This window comes from Capsicum annuum, chromosome 3, assembly GCF_002878395.1.
Source record: "Capsicum annuum cultivar UCD-10X-F1 chromosome 3, UCD10Xv1.1, whole genome shotgun sequence".
Lineage (NCBI taxonomy): Eukaryota > Viridiplantae > Streptophyta > Magnoliopsida > Solanales > Solanaceae > Capsicum > Capsicum annuum.
Window position 1 is genome coordinate 252,408,037 of NC_061113.1, and position 21,487 is coordinate 252,429,523.

At 32.7% G+C, this 21,487-nt stretch overlaps 1 long non-coding RNA gene across 1 annotated transcript; it reads right to left on the reverse strand.

The window, feature by feature from the left end:
• Nucleotides 1-6,448: 6,448 nt before the first annotated feature.
• Nucleotides 6,449-17,483, reverse strand: LOC124897191. Its single transcript, XR_007053866.1, has 2 exons — nucleotides 16,940-17,483; nucleotides 6,449-7,064 (listed from the first exon to the last, which is right to left on the reverse strand). It is a non-coding gene; the product is annotated as an uncharacterized LOC124897191 (long non-coding RNA).
• Nucleotides 17,484-21,487: the final 4,004 nt, after the last annotated feature.

A 21,487-nucleotide genomic window follows, 5' to 3' on the forward strand; every position in this document is an offset into this window, starting at 1 on the left:
TATATATATATATATATATATATATATATATATATATATATATGTTGACACCTAATTTTTGCCCTCCTTGACTAAATTTAATCCTGAGTTTCTTTGATTTTTAATAAAATTAAAATATTTATTTCATCCGAATAAAAATTTATTAAATATATTTGTACGTAATTTTGTCATTTTAAGTAGTGATTATAATTTATCATATTCAATTATACAAGATTTTATAATTTTGTTACTTAAATATTTATTTTTTAAAATATCGGATTTTAATCAAGGCTTATAGATTCAAATGATTAAAGTTTTGATTTAAATATAATTTACTCTCAAAAAATAATTTATTCGGATAAATATGTGTTTGATTTTATAAAATCAAGAAGCCCGGGATTAAAGGAAGTATTAATTCGCATCGAATTTTAATTTAATTTAGCCAATCTATTAGATTTGGCCATAATTGAAATCAAATGGCCATAATTGTAATGCAATCCGTCAATTGATTTGTAATTTGGTCAAAATTAAATAAATATGACTAAATTTTAAATCTCAATTGGGGTAATATTTTAAATAACCCCAAAATTCCCAAAAACTCTCATAATTTCTACCTAATTCCACAAAAAAATAATTTCAAATTGTGCTACATTGTACTATTTCCCCCCAACTTTTTCTTTTCCCAATTTTGAAATTCAAAAGTTATACTACATTGTACAATTTTCTCCCACATTATCTTCCACCTCACCTTATCTTCAATTTTAAAATTCCCAAAATATCCTTATTTGCTTTTTTTCCCACATTGGTGGAGGACAAGAAATAAATCATCATTCTTTCCTATAAATACTTTTCTCCCACATTGGTGGAAGAGAGAAAAAAAAATTTCAAAAACAATTTCATTCTCTCCTATAAATACTACCACTACTTTGGTAGAAAAGGGGGAAAAAGAAAGAAAAAAAAAGAAGCTAGAAAGGTGAAAAACTCCTTTTGAGCAAAATAGTTATTTTTATTTAGTAAAAATTTTTGTTTCATAGAGTTAGTCGGCTAATCAAAATTTTTGAATTGCCGGCGACGTTTTTCGGTGTATTCTCGTTTTGCTGCCCCCTAAAAGGTAAACACACCTTTTTCTTTTTTTATTTTAGTTTTTATTATTGTTTTTTTTCTTCATCTTTTTTCTTCTTCGTAGTTCATAGATATAATTTTATTTGCTGGGATTGTATGTTGTAGATGGCTTTAAAGGCCCTAGGACGTTGTGGTATCGATATTCTAATTATTTTCATGTTTATGATATAAAAATGAGCTAGCAATAGTTGTATGTGCCTTTTTTGACTGTATTCTTTGATTATTTTGGATAAAGTTTCAATTTTTGCTTAAAAGATGTATTTATGCTTTGTTTAAACTCATTGTTGTTGGATATATTTATTTTTAGCATGTAAAGCTATTTTCTTTATGTTGAAAAGAATAGTTAATGTTGAATGTTTCGCCTTTTCACCTTATTCTTAGATTATTTTGGATAAAGTTTAGATCTTTGCTTGAAAAACATAATCATGTCTTGTTTAAACTCATTGTTGTTGAATATATTTATTTTTAGCATGTAAAGTTACTTTCTTTATGTTGAAAAGAATAGTTAATATTGATTGTTTTGCCTTTTGACCTTATTCTTTGATTATTTTAGTGGATAAAGTTTAGATCTTTACTTGAAAAGACATACCCATGTCTGGTTTAAACTTATTATTGGTAGATATATTTGTTTTTAGCATGTAAAGTTATTTTTTTTATGTTGAAAAGAATGGTTAATATTGATTGTTTTGCCTTTTGACTTATTCTTTGATTGTCATGTATAAAGTTTTAATTTTTGCTCAAAGGCGAACTCATGCCTTGTTTAAATTTATTGTTGGCCAATATATTTGTTTTAGCATGTAAAATTATTTTTTTTTTATGTTGAAAAAATAGTTACTATTGTTTGTTTCGCCTTAATAAAAAGAGTAATTGATTAAATCAAGAATTTGTCATTTGCTTGTTAATTATTTAAGGGATCTCCAAAATCTTCGTATAAGAGATGAAGTGATAGCTTTATTTTTCATCCACGATGTTCATTTTTTTTTCTTTTTTTTTCTCATGTTTTTAAATTTGTCAAAATGATGAGAAAGTTTGGATTTTTGTGGCTAAATAAAATTATTTAGATATTTCCGAGTCATGCATAGTATGATTGTGAAACGATATTTCACTTTTGGAAATGCTAACTTTTATTCTAATTTTCTTACTCCCTTTGGATTGTTATATGTGCTCTTTGTGAGTGTAAAGATTTGATTCATGTCTCTCTTTTATTCATAATATCAAAAGAGAATCAACGATTTCTTAGAAATAAAAATCATAGGTCGTTACACGTATTTCAATAAGATGTTGGTTGTAATTTTTATGTATGAATTTTCCTTAGTGTCGCCTTAATTGAAATTTAAGGATTCTCTTTCTTGAAAAGTTAGCCTTTATTTTCTTTTATTATATGGATTGGTGTCTATGTTTGTTCAATTCTAGAAATCATGAGTATTTTTCTGGTTGCCTCATCCCTTTACTTTCGCAAGCTTACATTGTTTGTTCTCGCATTCATTTATTGAATATGCCCTTCTTCCTTTTACCTTTATTCATTCTTAATATGAACATAAATCATGAGGCATGTAAATGAGTGTCTTTGCTTTGCATTTTTTATTTGTTGACCCTCATTCTTGTGCAAGTGTGCTTATTCTTGTCATTCAAAAATTGGTTCTTGATAGTTTCGTTTACTTTGAAATATGTCACTTTTATGCCTTGAACATATATTAATTTCTTTATTTTTTCTTTGCATGCAAAAAAATATCTCGAGTCCAAATGGACTCCTCTCCTTTTGCATTTCGTAATGAGTAAATGAGGCTCACCCCTTTGAGTCAAGTTCGAAGTTTAAACCCGAGGTCCACTACATGGGCTGCGGGTGCTAGAAGATAAAAGAAGAAGGAAAATGGGTCAAACCCATTAATGAGGTCATTAAGAGATTTGAAAAGTCTCAATTTTTATTATTGTCTTCTTTTTCTTTATTCATTTAGTCATTTATTTATTCATTCATTTCGGCCTTGAAGCCAAAGTTGTATTTAATATAGGTGGAGCAAGACTCAAGCTAAAGGCTCAAAAAATAGTTTAGGACAGGTGAAATGGGTCGGAAGCCCAACTAGACTAGGACTAGTCTCGTCGATTTGGGCTCAATGGCCTAAATCCTTTACTTTCTCCTCTCTTCCCCTTTTATGTGTTTATTTGTTTATTAATTTTGTTTAGACTTAGTTAAAATCTCTACTAAGTCGCCTAAATCTATTTTACACAAGTCTTGTTTTTTTTTTAAAAAATCAAATCACTATTTCAACAAATTAATCTTTTTAGAAGTTAATCAAAAAATGTTTTCAAACAGTCCGGATAACCGCAAGTTAGCGGACGTTTTAGGTGCCTAATACTTTCCTAAAACATTAATAGGAACCGCTTATCTAGAATCTCTAACTTAAAACGATTTTTCTATTTTGAATTGTTTGAAGTAACTCTCTAAAGGTTTCATAATTCCTTTTCAAAATTAAGTGGCGACTCTCAATAAGTCAAAATTTTCGCAAAACAATATATATATATATATATATATAGAGAGAGAGAGAGAGAGAGAGAGAGAGAGAGAGAGTCTAGAATAGCATGGCTCGTGCCAGTACGACCCAACATTAAGATATTTTGATTATGTACGATAAGTTAGATTGATGTCAATGTGAATTCTAAAATATAAATACACAAAACATATTAACTACTTGGTAGTATTTTTGAAGGAGCCAAATTATTTCACAAGATAATCATGTATAACTTATTGATATAAATAACACAATTCTATCCATTTGAAGTTCAGATCCTTAATCATATGACTGAAATTTGCTACATTAAGTATAAAATATGAGATTAAAATTGATACATAAGACTTGACACTTATTGTATAAAATAGAGAATAATTGTTGAAAAAGATAAATGATTATCTAGTCATTACTTATTACATCACATGTGGGTTGTAACTAGCAAGTTAAAATTGCATTGTATGCCCGCACTAAGCCGACATAAACATCTTTTGCTTTCATTTCTCCTTCTTTTTTATTTGTCAACTTGTTCTTTGAAGTTAAAATTAAATTAATATTTTAAATTTAAATTTTAAGTATTCTGAAAATTATATATATATAAAAAAACTATAAGTTACCATCTGCCATATTTATTTAGGTTATTTGACTTTGAGAACACGATAAAACATACTTCTGTAAATGTTTTATCGAACTTTGCTTTTGTATACGTTCTTTCCATTGAAATGTAAGAGTCATCTGTTAGAGTGTATAAAAATAATTTTGAATAGAATGTATTAGTAATGTTTGCATTATTAATACTTGTATTAGTAATGCTGGTATTATTTATACTAATATGATTTCTTATACATTATTTGATGTGTTGTATTAGATTTTGCCTTTTCAATCTTGATATATTTAAACAAAAGTTTTTTTAAAAGAAAACTGCATCTGTCACACCCTTTTTTTACAACCAAAAGATGATTTTTTTAGTTCGAAAGGGTTTTTATTATTAAAGTGACAAAAGGATGAAAATTTGTTTTAAAAAAGGACTATTTACATTTTATTCAAAACTCAGAGTCGCCACTTGGCATAATCGGGTGTGCCAAGTTACCTTTGAAAATTCTTTTTTCAAAACGATTTTGACTCTTTAAACTGGTTTGCGAACAGAGATTCCGGCTAAGGAATTCTGTTGACCGAGGGGAAGGTGTTAGACACCCCTCGATTCCATGGTTCGACCACGGTCGCTTGGTGGAGCGTATCGGCTAACTTGGCACTATAAAATGTACAAACCACGTAAACAGACAAAACAAGCAAACAAACAAATCAAACAAAAATTCAAAACCAAAATAAAGTCTAGTCCGAATTATACAGTACCAAAATAAAAAATGCAAAAAAAAATAAATCCTAATCTAAACTAATCCTAGACTAAGCTTCAACGCCTACCCGATGCCTCGAGCCTTTATCACGAACGTCTTCCGCCAACATAATACGTCGAGACATTCCTCGGTGAATAAATACAATGTGTCTCAGGGCATTCCCCGGTGAATAAATACAATGTGTCTCGGGGCATTTTCCGGCTAAATGAATACATTTTCCAAATGTGAGAAAGACAAACCATTTCACAAACATTCGAGACACTCACTTAAACATTCAACGCATTCAATCAACGCACTACTCCTAAATTTTCCTACTCAACCTACGTTTGCCTATCATTTTTCGCCTAAAACATGATACAATCAATTTCGATTAACGTTCGTTTTAAGTCAAATAATAACCCAAGAATCAAACCAACCAAAATTCACCTTTTTATCAAGTTTCAACCCCTTTCCACTTATTACCAATCAATTAACCAATTTCAATATAACAATCAACCAATCAAGCCATGACAATTATAGAAAACTCAAACACGCTCAAAATTTGTATCGTCAACCCATCACGAATCAACAAAAATCACGACATCAACCATATATATATATTGAAATAAAAATAAAAAAGAGTAAAATTCGACCTTCAAATGAGCTTTTTGTGTGTCGAATTTCACAATCAAAAGACGGAGCCTCAACCCGAACCTCGACTAACCGGATTTCGAACCAACAACGACGATAAGCCCGAACCAATTTTGTACCCCTAGCTACAGTTTCGATCGATTTTCAGCAGAGTTCGCTGAATTCGGGTCTGGTTGGGCCGATTTAGGTTATAGATTGCTTCTTCGTTCGTCCCTTTTTCTCTCGATTTCACTCTCTCATCGTTTCTTCCTTCACTGTTTCTTCTCCTCACCCCATTCTCCCTCTTTTTCTCTCTCAATCTCCCCCTGTTATCCCTATTAATCTGTATATTATTTTTGTATGGTGAGGTCCTGTCAATGGCCAAAATGGGGATTCAAAATGGTGTGCGTATGTAGCTTGGTCGTGAGTGTGAATGAATTATTGTGAAAGAAAATAGAGGATCTGCTGTGTCTATCTGTGTGGATTATTGAGCAAGAAAAGAAAAAAGAATTGGGTCCAAAATTGTGTGGGTCCCTCCTTATTCTTTTTTATGAGTGTTGTCTGTGCCTATATGTTGTTGATGGATTCTGTTAAAGAAAAGGGAAGGATCACGTGAGAGAGGTAGGGGTACAGGTAGGTAAGGGTAGGGGTATGGGGTGGTGAGGTGTGAGGTGGTTGAGATAAAATTTGTTAGAATAGGGTTGTTAATTTGTTAGGGAGTTTGTTATTTTTATATTTTTATGGGGTATGATCACATGGATGAGGACACGTGGTAAGGTGAGCTAAAACCGGATAAAATCAACGTTGGGAGGGACAAAATTAGGTGTCTACATCATGCCCCCTTTGAATGTAAACATGAAGTATTTTCATACAAAGAAGTAGACAATGAGACAAAATTTTATCCCGACCATTATTCAACAAGAATGAAATAGTAGGAAGGAGCGAAATCAAGTCTTGACTTTGGATGTCATACTCATCCCTAGTTATAAGGGAATCAAGTCACAGGTATTCCCAAGAACTGAAAGAAGAGGGACTATACCGAGTTGAAGAGTCGAGCGAGTTTCTATCGAGGTTCCGATCTGCGGCTCTTTCATTACATCAAAAACAATAATTACAAGTTAAAACATAAGTGAAATTATAAAAGTCCTATCTATGCAGCTTCTTTTGGACTCTTCACTTGAGTTTCATCACCCTATTCTTCAGGCGGTATCCTGACTTGCTATTTTTCAAACTGTTGGATCTTAATTCCTTCACTTTGTTGCTTGGCTTTCAACTTTTTCACTTTGTTTCTTTGACTTTCCATTTATTCGCCCGATGCTTCGGGCGGGCTCCTGACTTGCTATTTTTCGACTTTCGATTTCTTTACCTTGTTGCTTGGCTTTCATCTTCCTCACCCTGTTCTTCAGGCGGACTCCTGACTTTCAATATTCATCACCCTGTTCTTCAGGCGGACTCCTGACTTGCAATTTCATCACCCTGTTCTTCAGGCGGGCTCCTGAAAAATAAAATCAAAGCTAAAACAAAAATTATCCCAAACGAAGATTATGATAAAGAAAGATTTCATTCATTTATTTTTGTTAAAAGTAATGTCCCATTTTCCAGGAGGGTCCTGAACATAAAGTAAAATCCCATTTTTCAGGAGGGTCCTGAGCAGAAAGTAAAATCTCATTTTTCAGGAGGGTCCTGAATAGAAAGTAAATTACCATTTTTCAGGAGGATCCTGAACAGAAAGTAAAATACCATTTTTCAGGAGGGTCCTGAACATAAAGTAAATTCTCATTTTTCAGGAGGGTCCTGAACTGGAAGTAAAATCCCATTTTTTAGGAGGGCCCTGAGCAAAAAGTGAAATTCCATTTTTCAGGAGGGCCCTGAACAGAAAGTAAAATCCCATTTTTCAAGAGAGACCTGAACAGAAAGTAAAATCCCATTTTCAGAAGGGTCCTGAACAGAAAGTGAAATTCCATTTTTCAGGAGGGTCCTGAATAGAAAGTAAATTCTCGTTTTTCAGGAGGGTCCTGAACAGAAAGTAAAATCTTATTTTTCAGGAAGGTCCTGAACAGAAAGTAAAATCCCATTTTTAAGAAGGGTCCTAAACATAAAGTGAAATCCCATTTTTTAGGAGGCTGCTGAATATAAAGTAAAACCCCATTTTTCAGGAGGGTCCTGAACAGAAGGAAAAATCTCATTTTTCAGGAGGGTCCTGAACATAAAGTAAAATTTTAATTTTCATGAGGGTCCTGAACATAAAGTAAAATTCTATTTTTCAGGACAGTCCTGAACAGAAAATAAAATCTCAATTTTCTGGAGGGACCTGAGCAGAAAGTAAAATCTCATTTTTCAAGAAGGTCCTGAGCAGAAAGTAAAATCCCATTTTTCAGGAGGGCCTGAGTAGAAAGTAAAGTCCCATTTTTCAGGTCCCATTTTTTAGGAGGGTCCTGAGCATAAAGTAAAGTCCCATTTTTCAGGAGGGTCCTGAACAGAAAGTAAAGAACCACTTTTCAGGAGGGTCCTGAGCAGAAAGTAAAGTCCAATTTTTCAGATGGGTCCTCAGCAGAAAGTAAAGTCCCATTTTTCAGGAAGATCTTGGACAGAAAGTAAAATCCCATTTTTCAGGAGGGACCTGAGCAAAAAGTAAAATATCATTTTTCAGGAGGGTCCTGAGCAGAAGGTAAAATCCTATTTTTCAGAAGGGTCCTGAGCATAAAGTAAAGTTCCATTTTTCATGAGGGTCCTGAATAGAAAGTAAAATCTCAGTTTTTAGGAGGGTCCTGAGCATAAAGTAAAGTTCCATTTTTCATTAGGGTCCTGAATAGAAAGTAAAATTCTATTTTTCAGGAGGGTCCTGAGCAGAAAGTAAAATCTTATTTTTTAGGAGGGTCTGAGTAGAAGGTAAAATCTCATTTTTTTAGGAGAGTCTTGAGCAGAAGGTAATATCCTATTTTCAGAAGGGTCCTGAACAAAAAGTAAAATCTCATTTTTCAGGAGGGTTCTGAACAGAATGTAAAATTTCATTTTTTACGAGGGTCCTGAATAGAAAGTAAAATCTCATTTTTCAGGAGGGTCCTAAGCAGAAAGTAAAATCTCATTTTCAGGAGAGTCCTAAGCATAAATTAAAGTTCTATTTTTCAGGAGGGTCCTGAATAGAAAGTAAAATTCCATTTTCAGGAGGGTCCTGAGCAAAAAGTAAAATCCCATTTTTCAGGAGAGTCCTGAGCATAAAGTAAAATCCTATTTCTCAGGAAGGTCCTGAAAAGAAAGTAAAGTCTCATTTTTTTGGAGGGTCCCGAACAGAAAGTAAAATTCCATTTTTCAGGAGGGTCCTGAACATGAAAGCAAAGTCTCATTTTTCAGGATGGTCCTGAACATAAAGTAAAATTCCATTTTTCAGAAAGATCCTGAACATAAAGTAAAATCTCATTTTTCAGGAGGGTCCTGAACAGAAAGTAAAATCTCATTTTTGGGTCCTGAGCAGAAAGTAAAATCCCATTTTTCAGGAGGATCCTGAACTTGAAAGTAAAGTCCCATTTTTCAGGAGGGTCCTGAACAGAAAGTAAAATCCCATTTTCCAGGAGGGTCCTGAACATAAATTAAAATCCTATTTTTTAGGAGGGTCCTGAACAGAAAGTAAAATCTCATTTTTCAGGAGGGTCTTGAACATAAAGTAAAATCCCATTTTTCAGGAGGGTCCTGGACAGAAAGTAAAACCCCATTTTTCAGTAGGGTCCTGAACAAAAAGTAAAATCTCATTTTTTACGAGGGTCCGGAATAGAAAGTAAAATCTCATTTTTCAGGAGGGTCCTAAGCAGAAAGTAAAATCTCATTTTTCAGAAGAGTCCTGAGCATAAATTAATGTCCCATTTTTCAGGAGGGTCCTGAATAGAAAGTAAAATTCCATTTTCAGAAGGGTCCTGAGCAGAAAGTAAAATCCCATTTTTCAGGAAGGTCCTGAGCATAAAGTAAAATCCCATTTTTCAGGAAGGTTCTGAACAGAAAGTAAAATCCCATTTTTCAGGAGGGTCCTGAACAGAAAGTAAAATCCCATTTTCAGGAGGGTCCTGAATATAAAGTAAAATCCCATTTTTCAGGAGGGTCCTGAACATAAAGTAAAATCTCATTTTTCAGGAAGGTCCTGAACATGAGAGTTAAGTCCCATTTTTTAGGAGGGTCCTGAACAGAAAGTTAAATTCCATTTTACAGGAGGGTCCTGAACATAAAGTAAAATCCCATTTTTCAGGAGGGTCCTGAACATAAAGTAAAATCTCATTTTTCAGGAGGGTCCTGAACTTGAAAGTAAAGTCCCATTTTTCAGGAGGGTCCTGAACAGAAAGTAAAATCTCATTTTCCAGGAGGGTCCTGAACATAAAGTAAAATCCCATTTTTAGGAGGGTCTTGAACATAAAGTAAAATTCCACTTTTCAGGAGGGTCTTGAACATAAAGTAAAATCCCATTTTTCAGGAGGGTCCTGAACAATATGTAAAATCTCATTTTTCAGGAGGGTGCTGAACAAAATGTAAAATCCCATTTTTCAGGAGGGTCCTGAGCAGAAAGTAAAATCCCATTTTTTAGAAGGGTCCTGAATAGAAAGTAAAATCCCATTTTTTAGGAGGGTTCTGAACAGAAAGTAAAATCCCATTTTTCAAGAGGGTCTTGAACATAAAGTAAAATCGCATTTTTCAGGAGGGTCCTGAACAGAAAGTAAAATCTTATTTTTCAGGAAGGTCCTTAACAGAAGTAAATTTCCATTTTTCTAGAGGGTCTTGAAGAGAAAGTAAAATTCCATGGATGTGTTTTTACAATGGTAGATGAATTAAGTGAAGCGAATTTTCCCCTATTTTAACAAAGAAAATTTGTCAGTTAAAAACTTAGTGGTGGCCTACAGTACTTGGCTGTCCCGACACCTGCTCCAGTGTTCATTCCCCATATTTTGTTTCAGGTTGCCAGCACTTGCCCCTACTTTGTCGCGTCATTGACCCAAACTCAGATTATTAAGAATGACTCTGAAGTAAACACAATATTTTTTCTTTGCTATGCTTCTCAGATAGACCCTTTAACCTTGATATTTTCATGAGTTCTTAGACTCGTCTGTTGACAAAACTTTTGCATGCCTTATTTCAGCCCACAATCGTATCTCTTTCACGTGCTGGCCTTTTGTCTCGTTTTCTGCAATTGAAGAAGCTGGTAGCCAGTTTTGAAATCTTTTCTCACTTATTTTGACATGGATTTGACTCAAAGACAAGAGAAAAATAACAATAATTTTTATTTGGGAGAATTGACTCAAGAAAAATAAAATAAATATAGAGAGAAGAAAGAAAAGACAATGAATGTTCTCATTTGAAGAAATGAAAAATTATCTAAAAATGACAGTCAACTCTAATGATTATGCCATGCATTTCAGATTAAACTGTCTGATCTTTCCATCCAAAACTCTCACAAATTGTTGTTGATTTAATGGTCTTGAAACTAAGTTGCTTCCTTGGGTCAATTGTTTTTAAGACCTCATCCGAGTAGTGGCACCTTAAAGGGTTTTCGCCATCAAACTTCTCTCATTTTCTTTTCCTCAGCTCACCATTGCCTTATGGTGTCTGTAAGAGTTTTTCAACAATGAGACTCTCTTATTATTATTTTTCCCAACTCACAATCATCTTACGATGCCCATGGAAATTTTCACTGATAAGACTCTCATTTTTATCTCTCTCAACTTACCATCACCTTACGGTGCCCGTGAGAGTTTTTACCAATAAGACTCTCTTATTATTATTTTTCCCAACTTCACAATCGTCTTACGGTGCCCGTGGGGATTTTCACCGATAAGACTCTCTCATTTTTATCTCTCTCAACTTACCATCGCCTTACGGTGCCCGTGAGGGTTTTCACCAATAAGACTCTCTCATTTTTATTTCTCTCTTGATTCCTTATGCTGAGGAAGACTAGTAGTTCCCAAATACATCATCATATCCCTTGCATGCTTAGCCTTAATATCCTCAAAGATTGATTGAAGGTCTTTCTTTGGTTGCAATTTAGCTTTTGGATAGGGTTAGAAAGAAAGGACAGCATGAGGTCCAAAAAAAACTTGAAGTGGGTTAGGACTTACAACTTTTGGAATCGACTCAAACAATGAGGATTAACTCATGCCCCAATTTCTTTTGACTGGGCAATTCTAAACTTTTTATTTGGATGGACCGAGCCTGGTAGGGCAGCCTACGTATCTCACCCTCGAGAGAAGAGAATCAGGTCACGCGTAGTTCTGGCAGCTTGTTTTGCATGATTTAGACTTTTGATTCTTTTTCTTTTATTGACACTCTTTTTTCTTTAGATTTTTCTGACTCTATTTGTCTTGACATATTTTTTTTCTTCTTTTTTTTTTTTGAACTTTTTCTGACTCTATTGTTTTGCTCGACACTTTTCTTTTGAGCTTTGCTGACTTTATCTTGATTCCAAAAGAGGGGTATAAAAGAAAATAGCACTAAATCTCAAATGGGGTAAAAAAGGATGACACGATGTTTGGATAGCAGAATGAAATGCCTTCGTCATAGCAATCCATAAAAATGCAAGTATATCATGCAATATGAAAGTGAGAGATGATGATCATTTGTGATATTTTTTAAGCATTAACTTTAAATGAGTCTGTGCGTCACTACTCTTGCACTGTGTTCAACATATCACTCCACTTTTGTTGTACAATCCTCACATTGAATGACTCATGCTTTCGTGGAGCTGATTTTCTTTCTGTTCACGCAGCTACTATTTGATCTAATTGAGCCATGTCTTTCAATTGATGACCAAGTTATTCTTGTGATTCTCAAAATAATTGTCTTAATTTTTCAAGCAAGCTTGAACTTGTCCCCAAATGTCTCAGCACTCTGTCTATTTTCTCATATGCTCTCCTTTTCTAACTTTAACCCTTTGATTCAATGCTCATGCTTAAACTGGATTTTAAGATCTGACTAAAAATTCCATTAGCATGTCATATCACTATAGTCAACATAAAATGTAATGTGGAAAGAAAACAAACAAAAAATATTTAAAACACAAAGGAGAAAGGGACACTTCATTTAATTAAAATAAAAGATAGAAGGGTTTGAACATAACGACAAATGGACAAAACAAGATAGATCTCGAACAACAACCTTGAAATAACTCGGATAACAGAAAATAAAACAAATCAAACTACCAGATCTCTTCCTAGTAGGGAGAGGGGTGACTTCTCAATTGCTCAGCCTGACATCTTAGCCACTGGTTTGCATATTAGCATGACTAGAGTTATCCTCACTGTCAATGTTCTGCACCATAATCAATTTGTCTTGAATCATCTTTTCAATTTCTCTTTTCAAAGCACGACAATCTTCAATACTGTGATCCTGAACATCAGAATGATATGCACATCGTACATTAGGATCAAAACTTCTTGAATGCGGGTCAGGAGTATACCCAAGGAGAGGAGTGATCATGCCTCACTGTGCCAATATCTGAAATAAACTGGCATACGACTCTCCAATTGGTGTGAAATTATCCCTTAATTTCTGCCTCATTTTATTGTTTAACTTGGATCGAACATCAGGCCTAGAAGGGCTTTGGTATGTTTGGGGAATCGGAGGATTACTTTGAGGAGTTGGTGTGTGCCATTGTGGGTAAGGAGGGAGTTGAACATATGGTTGTGCACAATATACTAGATATGGAGGTGGGGAAACAGGGTATAATGGATTTTGGGAGTGATTATGGAGAGCTTGGGTATGAACTTGGTCTTGAGACTGGCGGCAATGACGACGTCGTCTTTTTGGATGTGCCTGTTCTCCAACTACAATAGCAATGTAATCTTTCTCATTCTTCTTCCCTCCAGGTTCCCTTAATTAATTGCAATATTGTCCCAAATGTTTCATGAATTCCTCATGCCCATCTTGCTCCTCAAATTTCGACATCTCAAAGATTGGAGGAAGGTTAGCGCTTGAAGGCATGCCCCAGTCTTTGTATGAAACATATTCTTTACCCGCAGGTCCTAGAGAATTTTCATAGCACTTTCTGCACTCTTCATTTTTCCAACTATTTTCTTCGACTCTTCTGGCACACTGGACTTCTTGTTAAGAAATTTTGGTGGTCTAGTTAACTTAAAAGCAGGCTCAGGAGTATAACAATGATCACCAAGAGTATTGAATATAGGTTCACTAGCTGCATGGGGATGCCCAACCGTTGGGAGAGCCAGTGTGGAAGCCCCAGTAGAGGATTAAGCAATAAGATCACAGATGACATGTGGTGTTGCGAATGTAGCAGGCTTATGCTGAGGAGCTAGAGGAAAAATGGTGGAAGTATTGAGATGCTTTTGGCTTAGAATGAATTATGAGTCATGTTGCGGTGCATCAACAATAATAGAAAACTGACTTTGTGATTTTGGTGGAAAACTCGAGGTATTTGTAGGATTAATAAAGGGAAATGGAGGAGGAGGCAACCCACTGGCCCAAGCTCGATGCATTTCTGTCATTTGTTGTCGTAGTCACCTAATCTCTTGCTTCAAACTCTCATTTTCCTGATTCTTTGTTTGATCCATGATGTCACTCTATATATATATTTGTTGGACACAACTAACCCTTTGGATTTGGTGTGAGGTGAAGGATAAGCCAGAATGCCACACACCAACCACCTTAAACTGACTCGACAAAAAACAACAAATGTGTTAGAGTTCAATACATTTTTAAAACCTCTTTTTTTTTAAAAAAAAAGATCACCAAACCCAAGAAAGGCGCCACGTATATCACTCCCGAAAGAGGAGAATCAGGTGTACGTAGTTCGTGAAGTCTTGCCAAAATGGCTAATTAAACTCTCTTTTTTTTCTTGAAACTTCAAAGAGAAGAAAATAACAAATTATCAAAAGAATTGACAAAAATCTTTTTGTATTTTTCAAGTTTAAATATTTATACAAAATGAAATCTATAATTACCAAAGAAAATCTTTTGGGTTTTCGATTTTGAATTTCCTATGAAAATGAAACTTGAACCTATTAAACAAATTTTTTTTTGTAGTTTTCTTATAAAGATATATATGAAACACTTACTCTAAATAAAGAGTGAGGAAAATCTTTTGAATTTCTTTAGGTTCCTGTACAAAATGAAATTTATGATTACCTAAGAAAATATTTTTGAATTTTCAATTTTGAATTTCATACGAAAATGAAACGTGAACCTATTAAAGGAAAATATATTTTTTTTTGTTGTTTTCTTTTAAAGATGTACATGAAACACCTACTCTAAATGAAAAGTGAAGAATTTTTTTTTGTGGATTTTTGAAATAAGATCCCCGAACCCTCAATAGGCTACCTACGTATCTCACTCCCGAGAGAGGAGAATCAGGGGTGCGTAGTTCATCCAGATTGGACAATTAAGGATTAATTAACAAACTATACCAAACTTGAGAGACACGACCAAAGACTAACGATGAAAAGTGTCAATAAAATCTTTTTTGGAGTTTTCAACTTGACACTTCAAATAAAAATGATACCAAGAACTATGAAAGAAAAAATCTTTTTGGTATTTTCATTACATGAAATGTACAAATTTCTACCATTTTTGTATTTTCTTTTATAAAAACTGCTAAAAAATCTTTTTTGAAAATTTTGAATTATGAATGCATGCTAAAGGAGACAAAGTGAGAAATTTTTTTTTGATGTTTTGGTTTTTGATCAAATGAATGCAGAAAATAAAGAAATCTTTTTTAATTTTCGAATTGTGAAAAACAAAAGCCATAAAGAACTTTAAAACTACGAAACTCTTTTTTTTTCTCTCCGACTCACTTTTTTTTTTTTTTTTTCACTTTACTTCTAATACAAATTTTTCCCAAATCAGTCTGTTAAATGACCACGTTATCCTCAGAAATGCAACATTTAGCACATAGGAATGTTTTAGAGGTGAGTCTCCTACAAAGGACCAAGTCGGCGCCGCTAAGTCTCAATATGATGCACATAAGCATGACCTAAAGGCTGACCTACGTTGGGGTTCACTAACAAGGCTGTTCGGGGGAACGTATGGTCGATAGTAGCTGCTTTGCTTTCCACCTACTCCATAACACCGACGGCTCCCCCCTAAAATAGGGGTGACTCAACTAGAGGTCGTGTACAACACGTGTACTACAGACTTGTTGCAGAAAGAATGACTCGGGTTATACACATGATGCTAGATATAAAGCGATAACACATAAGATAAAAACTATAAACAAAGAGCACGTAGGCACTCAACAGTGATAATACAATAACATAAAACAACACAAACAAAATATTCATACACCTATAGTGCCAAACTAAGCGGATACAACTCCAAAAATAAGCTCAAATTCTGAAATGATCCCCAGCAGAGTCGCCAGAGGTGTCACACCCTTTTTTTACAACCAAATGATGATTTTTTAGTTCGAAAGGGTTTTTATTATTAAAGTGTCAAAAGGATGAAAATCTGTTTTAAAAAAGGACTATTTACATTTTATTCAAAACTCAGAGTCGCCACTTGGCATAATCGGGTGTGCCAAGTCACCTTTGGAAATTCTTTTTCAAAATAATTTTGACTTTTTAAACTTGTTTGCGAACAGAGATTTCGGCTAAGGAATTTTGTTGACTGAAGGGAAGGTGTTAGGTACCCCTCGATCCTGTGGTTCGACCACGATCGCTTGGTGGAGCGTATCGGTTAACTTGGCACTATAAAATATACAAACCACGTAAACAGACAAAAAAAGCAAACAAACAAATCAAACAAAAATTCAAAACCAAAATAAAGTCCAGTCCGAATTATACAGTACCAAAATAAAAAATGCGAAAAAAAAAATCATATTCTAAACTAATCCTAGACTAAGCTTCAACGCCTACCCAATGCCTCGAGCCTTCATCACGAACGTCTTCCGCCAACATAATACATCGGAGCATTCCCCGGTGAATAAATACAATGTGTCTCGGGGTATTCTCCGGCTAAATGAATACATTTTCCAAATGCGAGAAAGACAAATCATTTCACAAATATTCGAAACACTCACTTAAAGATTCAACACATTCAATCAACACACTACTCCTAAATTTTCCTACTCAACCTACATTTGTCTATCATTTTCCGCCTAAAACATGATACTATCAATTTCGATTAACGTTTGTTTCAAGACAAATAACAACCCAAGAATCAAACCAACTAAAATTCACCTTTTTATTAAGTTTCAATCCCGTTCCACTTATTCCCAATCAATTAACCAATTTCAATATAACAATCAACCAATCAAGCCACAACAATTATAGAAAACTCAAACACGCTCAAAATTTGTATCGTCAACCCATCACGCATCAACAAAAATCACGACATCAACCATGTATATATATATTGAAATAAAAATGAGAAAGAGTAAAATTGGACCTTCAAATGAGCTTTTTGTGTGTCGAATTTCACAATCAAAAGACGGAGCCTCAACTCGAACCTCGACTAACCGGATTTTGAACCAACAATGACGATAATCCCGAACCTATTTCGCACCCCTAGTTACTGTTTTGACCGATTTTCGGCAGACTTCGCCGGATTCGGGTCTGGTTGGGCCGATTTAGGTTATAGATTGCTTCTTCGTTCGTCTCCTTTTCTCTCGATTTCACTCTCTCATCGTTTCTCCCTTCACTGTTTCTTCTCCTCACCCCATTCTCCCTCTTTTTCTCTCTCAATCTCCCCCTGTTATCCCTATTAATCTGTATATTATTTTTGTATGGTGAGGTCCTGTCAATGGCCAAAATGGGGATTCAAAATGGTGTGCGTATGTAGCTTGGTCGTGAGTGTGAATGAATTATTGTGAAAGAAAATAGAGGATATGTTGTGTCTATCTGTGTGGATTATTGAGCAAGAAAAGAAAACAGAATCGGGTCCAAAATCGTGTGGGTCCCTCCTTATTTTTTTATGAGTGTTGTCTGTGCCTATATGTTGTTGATGGATTCTGTTAAAGAAAAGGGGAGGATCACGTGAGAGAGGTGGGGGTACGGGTAGGGTAGGTGAGGGTAGGGGTATGGAGTGGTGAGGTGTAAGGTGGTTAAGATAAAATTTGTTAGAATAGGGATGTTAATTTGTTAGGGAGTTTGTTATTTTTGTATTTTTATGGGGTATGATCACATGAATTAGGACACGTGGTAAGGTGAGCTAAAAATGGATAAAATCAACGTTGGGAGGGACAAAATTAGGTTTCTACAACATCTACATTCTAAAATTCATCCGGGATTTAGCACGGGTTCAATATATGTTATTTTTGTCTCAATTTATATGACACAAATAGAATTTAGATAATCAATCATACTTTTAATATGTATTTAGATAATTTAAGTTCTTAACTACTAAAATTTATAATATTTTTTATTTAATTTTTAAATAATATACATTACTTTTCTTGTCCAAACTTTTGTGGTATTGATAGTTAATTATATTTGTAAAATAACTTAAGTTTTAAATTTATGTGGTTTATAATACTTTTCTTCTATTATAATTAAGTGACACTAACATAATTTCGAGAGTCAACCGAATATTTTGTATTTTTTAAAAAAATTTAAGTTGTTAATTATTGTGATTTATATTTTTCGTACATATTTTTTTTGAAATATATAACAAATTAAATTATTTTTAGATATTTTAAGTTAACTATTGTAATTTATAATACCTTTTATGTAATTTTTGAATAATATATGTTACTCTCCTTGTCCAGAGTTTTGTGTCATTGATAGCTAATTGTATTTTGTAGATAATTTAAATTTTTAGTTATTGTTCTTTGTAATATTTCTTCTGTTCAAATTTAAGTGACACAATGCTTATATGGTCATAATAATTAATTAGGGGTGATATAGTAAAATCACGATTGAGCAGCGAAGCATAAATGTCTTAAATGACTTACAACGACTAATTAGAAGTGACATAGCAAATTACTATAAAAATACCCGTGAAAAAAATTTAAGTGGATCTAATATAAGAAGTCAAGTTAATTTAAAACATCAAGAGTTAATTTGTCATTTTTATATCTATTTTACCTTTTTTATTAAATATTACTCCCTCCGTCCCATTTTATGTGTCGCCATTTGACCGAGCACAGAGTTTAAAAAATAACGGAAGACTTGATAATGTTTACCAAATTTCCCTTTATCAAAAAATGTGCTACTTACTTTTTTTTAATTGAGTGAGACTAATAAGGGTAAAAGTGGAATTGTGTCTTTAAATAATTACCAAATAAGGAAAGATAACATTCTTTTTGTGATGGATCAAAAAGGAAATAATGACACATAAAATGAAATGGAGGGAGTATTAATTTTTAATATTTAAATGACTTATAATAACTAATTAAGAGTAATATTTTGTAAAACTATGATTAAAGCAGCTGAAGTAGACATGTCATAAATGTCTATTTTACTTTTTTAATTAAATATTATTAATTTTTTAATACATAAATGACTTATGATAATTACTTCGGGGTGATATAGCAAAATCATGATTGAAGCAGACATATCATAAATATTTATTTTATATTTTTTAATTAAATATTATTAATTTTTTAATACATACATGACTTCTAATAATTAATTAGGGATGATATAATAAAATCATGGATTGGATATTATTAAATTTTCAATATATAAATGACTTATAATAGTTAATTAGAGGCGATATAGTAAAATTATGATTGAAGCATATATGTCATAAATGTCTATTTTATTTTTTAATATATAAATCACTTATAATAATTAATCAGAGGTGATATAGGAATGTTGGTGAATTTTTAAAAATCAAGAAACACTAATTATTAGGTTTATTAGCTAAAATCATAATTCGGTAGGTTTTAGATAAATCGAGAAAAATATCGAATTAATCAAATAAGTTATATGAGTAAAATACATTTTATACATTGAGTTTTTTAAAAATGAAATATTAAATTGTTTGCTTTGAGTTTGAGGTGATTAAAATAATAACAATCCAACAAATGATTAATGCTCTAAGTTTTAATTAAAAAATTAATTAACTTGTAGGAATAGTATGCTTAATTCAATACGGATAATATGATTTGCATATACAAAAATAACCAATTATTATTATTTCGTAACGAATTATGTTTAACCTTATATAAGTAAAATATTTTTACGTATTTTTCTTTAGTTTCTTTTTGTTGGTATATATTGACTTGGCACAAATTTTTAAAAAATATTTATTAAAAATTTATTTTACTAAATTAGCTTTATTAATTTTACATTAAAAATTTAAATTAAGCAAACTTATATTTCATGAAACAAATAAGGAAGAAAGCAAATTATATGTTTGACATGAAATGTAAATAAAGAATAAAATGTATTTAATTATATTTATCTTATTAATTATTACAATAAATTATTATCTTATTAATCAATTTGCTTAAATATAATATATTTTAAACAATTTTATATAAGCTAAATAAAAGTAGCATGTAAGTACTCACCTTCATCCTAAATACAATGAGAAATACAAGTTTTATAGAATAATTATATCTTTTCAGAACAAAAGATAAATAAAAAATGAAAAATAGATGATAGACAGAGGGCCCACCTGTGGATATGAATGCAAGGCTCTGAGCCACTTGTAATAACATTTATGGTAAATTTCTTAAATGACATTGTGTGTAATTAATGAGAAAAGAATTAGAACTTTTGATAAGTCCACCAAAAGTAGGTCCACCAAAAGAAGCACAAAAGATTTTCAATCTTAGCTTATAATTTTCTTTAAAGACCTTAATACCCTTAACTTTAAATTTAATGTCAAATTGTGACATGTTGAAATCACTCTTTCTAATATTTTGAAAAGAAAAGAAATATCGATTTTTTTTCCTTTCTTGAATTTTCCCCCCGTATTTATTAGCCAATTCTTATATCTAGGATTTTATTTTGAATTAAGAAATAGACTCATCGTGCAATTCTTTCGAATTCAATGAAACGTTTAAGTGTTCAAAAATATATCAATAAATGAATATTCTCATGTGCTTTTGGACATTGCTGTGCACGTTGGTATGCTAATACTGTTATGAGATCGAAGAAATTAAAGGATTGAAGAGAGAATACATGATCAAATAGAAGATATATTGCTATTTATAAGTAATTAAATAGAATAAAATAAGAGTAATATGTTTTTTTTTTTTTTACAGAGTCTAAACTAAAAGGAAACTAAATGTTTCGTGATTAATGTAAACTATAGGGTATTTCTAGAATAAAAAGAGTTAAATATGTTATTGTTTATGTAGATCATAATAAAGTAAATTTTACCACATACAATGTGTCACCCTCTCAGCCATGGGCTAGATGGTTGAATCGCTCAACTCATACTTAGTGAAGCATCCAAACACCCCCACCCCAACTCCCATAAAATAAACATGATAATGTAAGAAATCTTTTCGTTGTTAGTGAATAATATTAGTTGAATTTCAATAGAAAATATTCAACCAGACTCAACATGCTTAGAATCAAAAGTAATTTCTTGAAATGACTAGGATGTTTTAGGTGTTTTTCTCCCATCCATTAGAACCAAAATTGATTGTTCTTAATTGAGTTCTATGCACTTATCATGAAAGACTTCTTGATATATAAAGTTGTGGACCTTGTAGTTGCGTCTTGTGTTTCCCCTTATGTTAAGTTATGTTATTTGGGCCGTTTCTCACACAATTGTATAGGACCCATTATGGGCCATTTGCGCTTTTTCTCTATTTTGTGTCGGTCTTTAATTTTTTGTCCTCGTAATACTTTTTCATGAGGTATGAATTTATAATTGGAAAAAGGACACTCTATAACACTTTTTAAAACAAATAGTCCAAGTTTGAAAACTTTTCAAAAAGTAGTCAGTCGGATATACTATTTCTGCTTTATAGTCATTTCCTAATTTGGGTCATTTTGGCCTACATAGTTCATATACAGTCTATATACAATACTG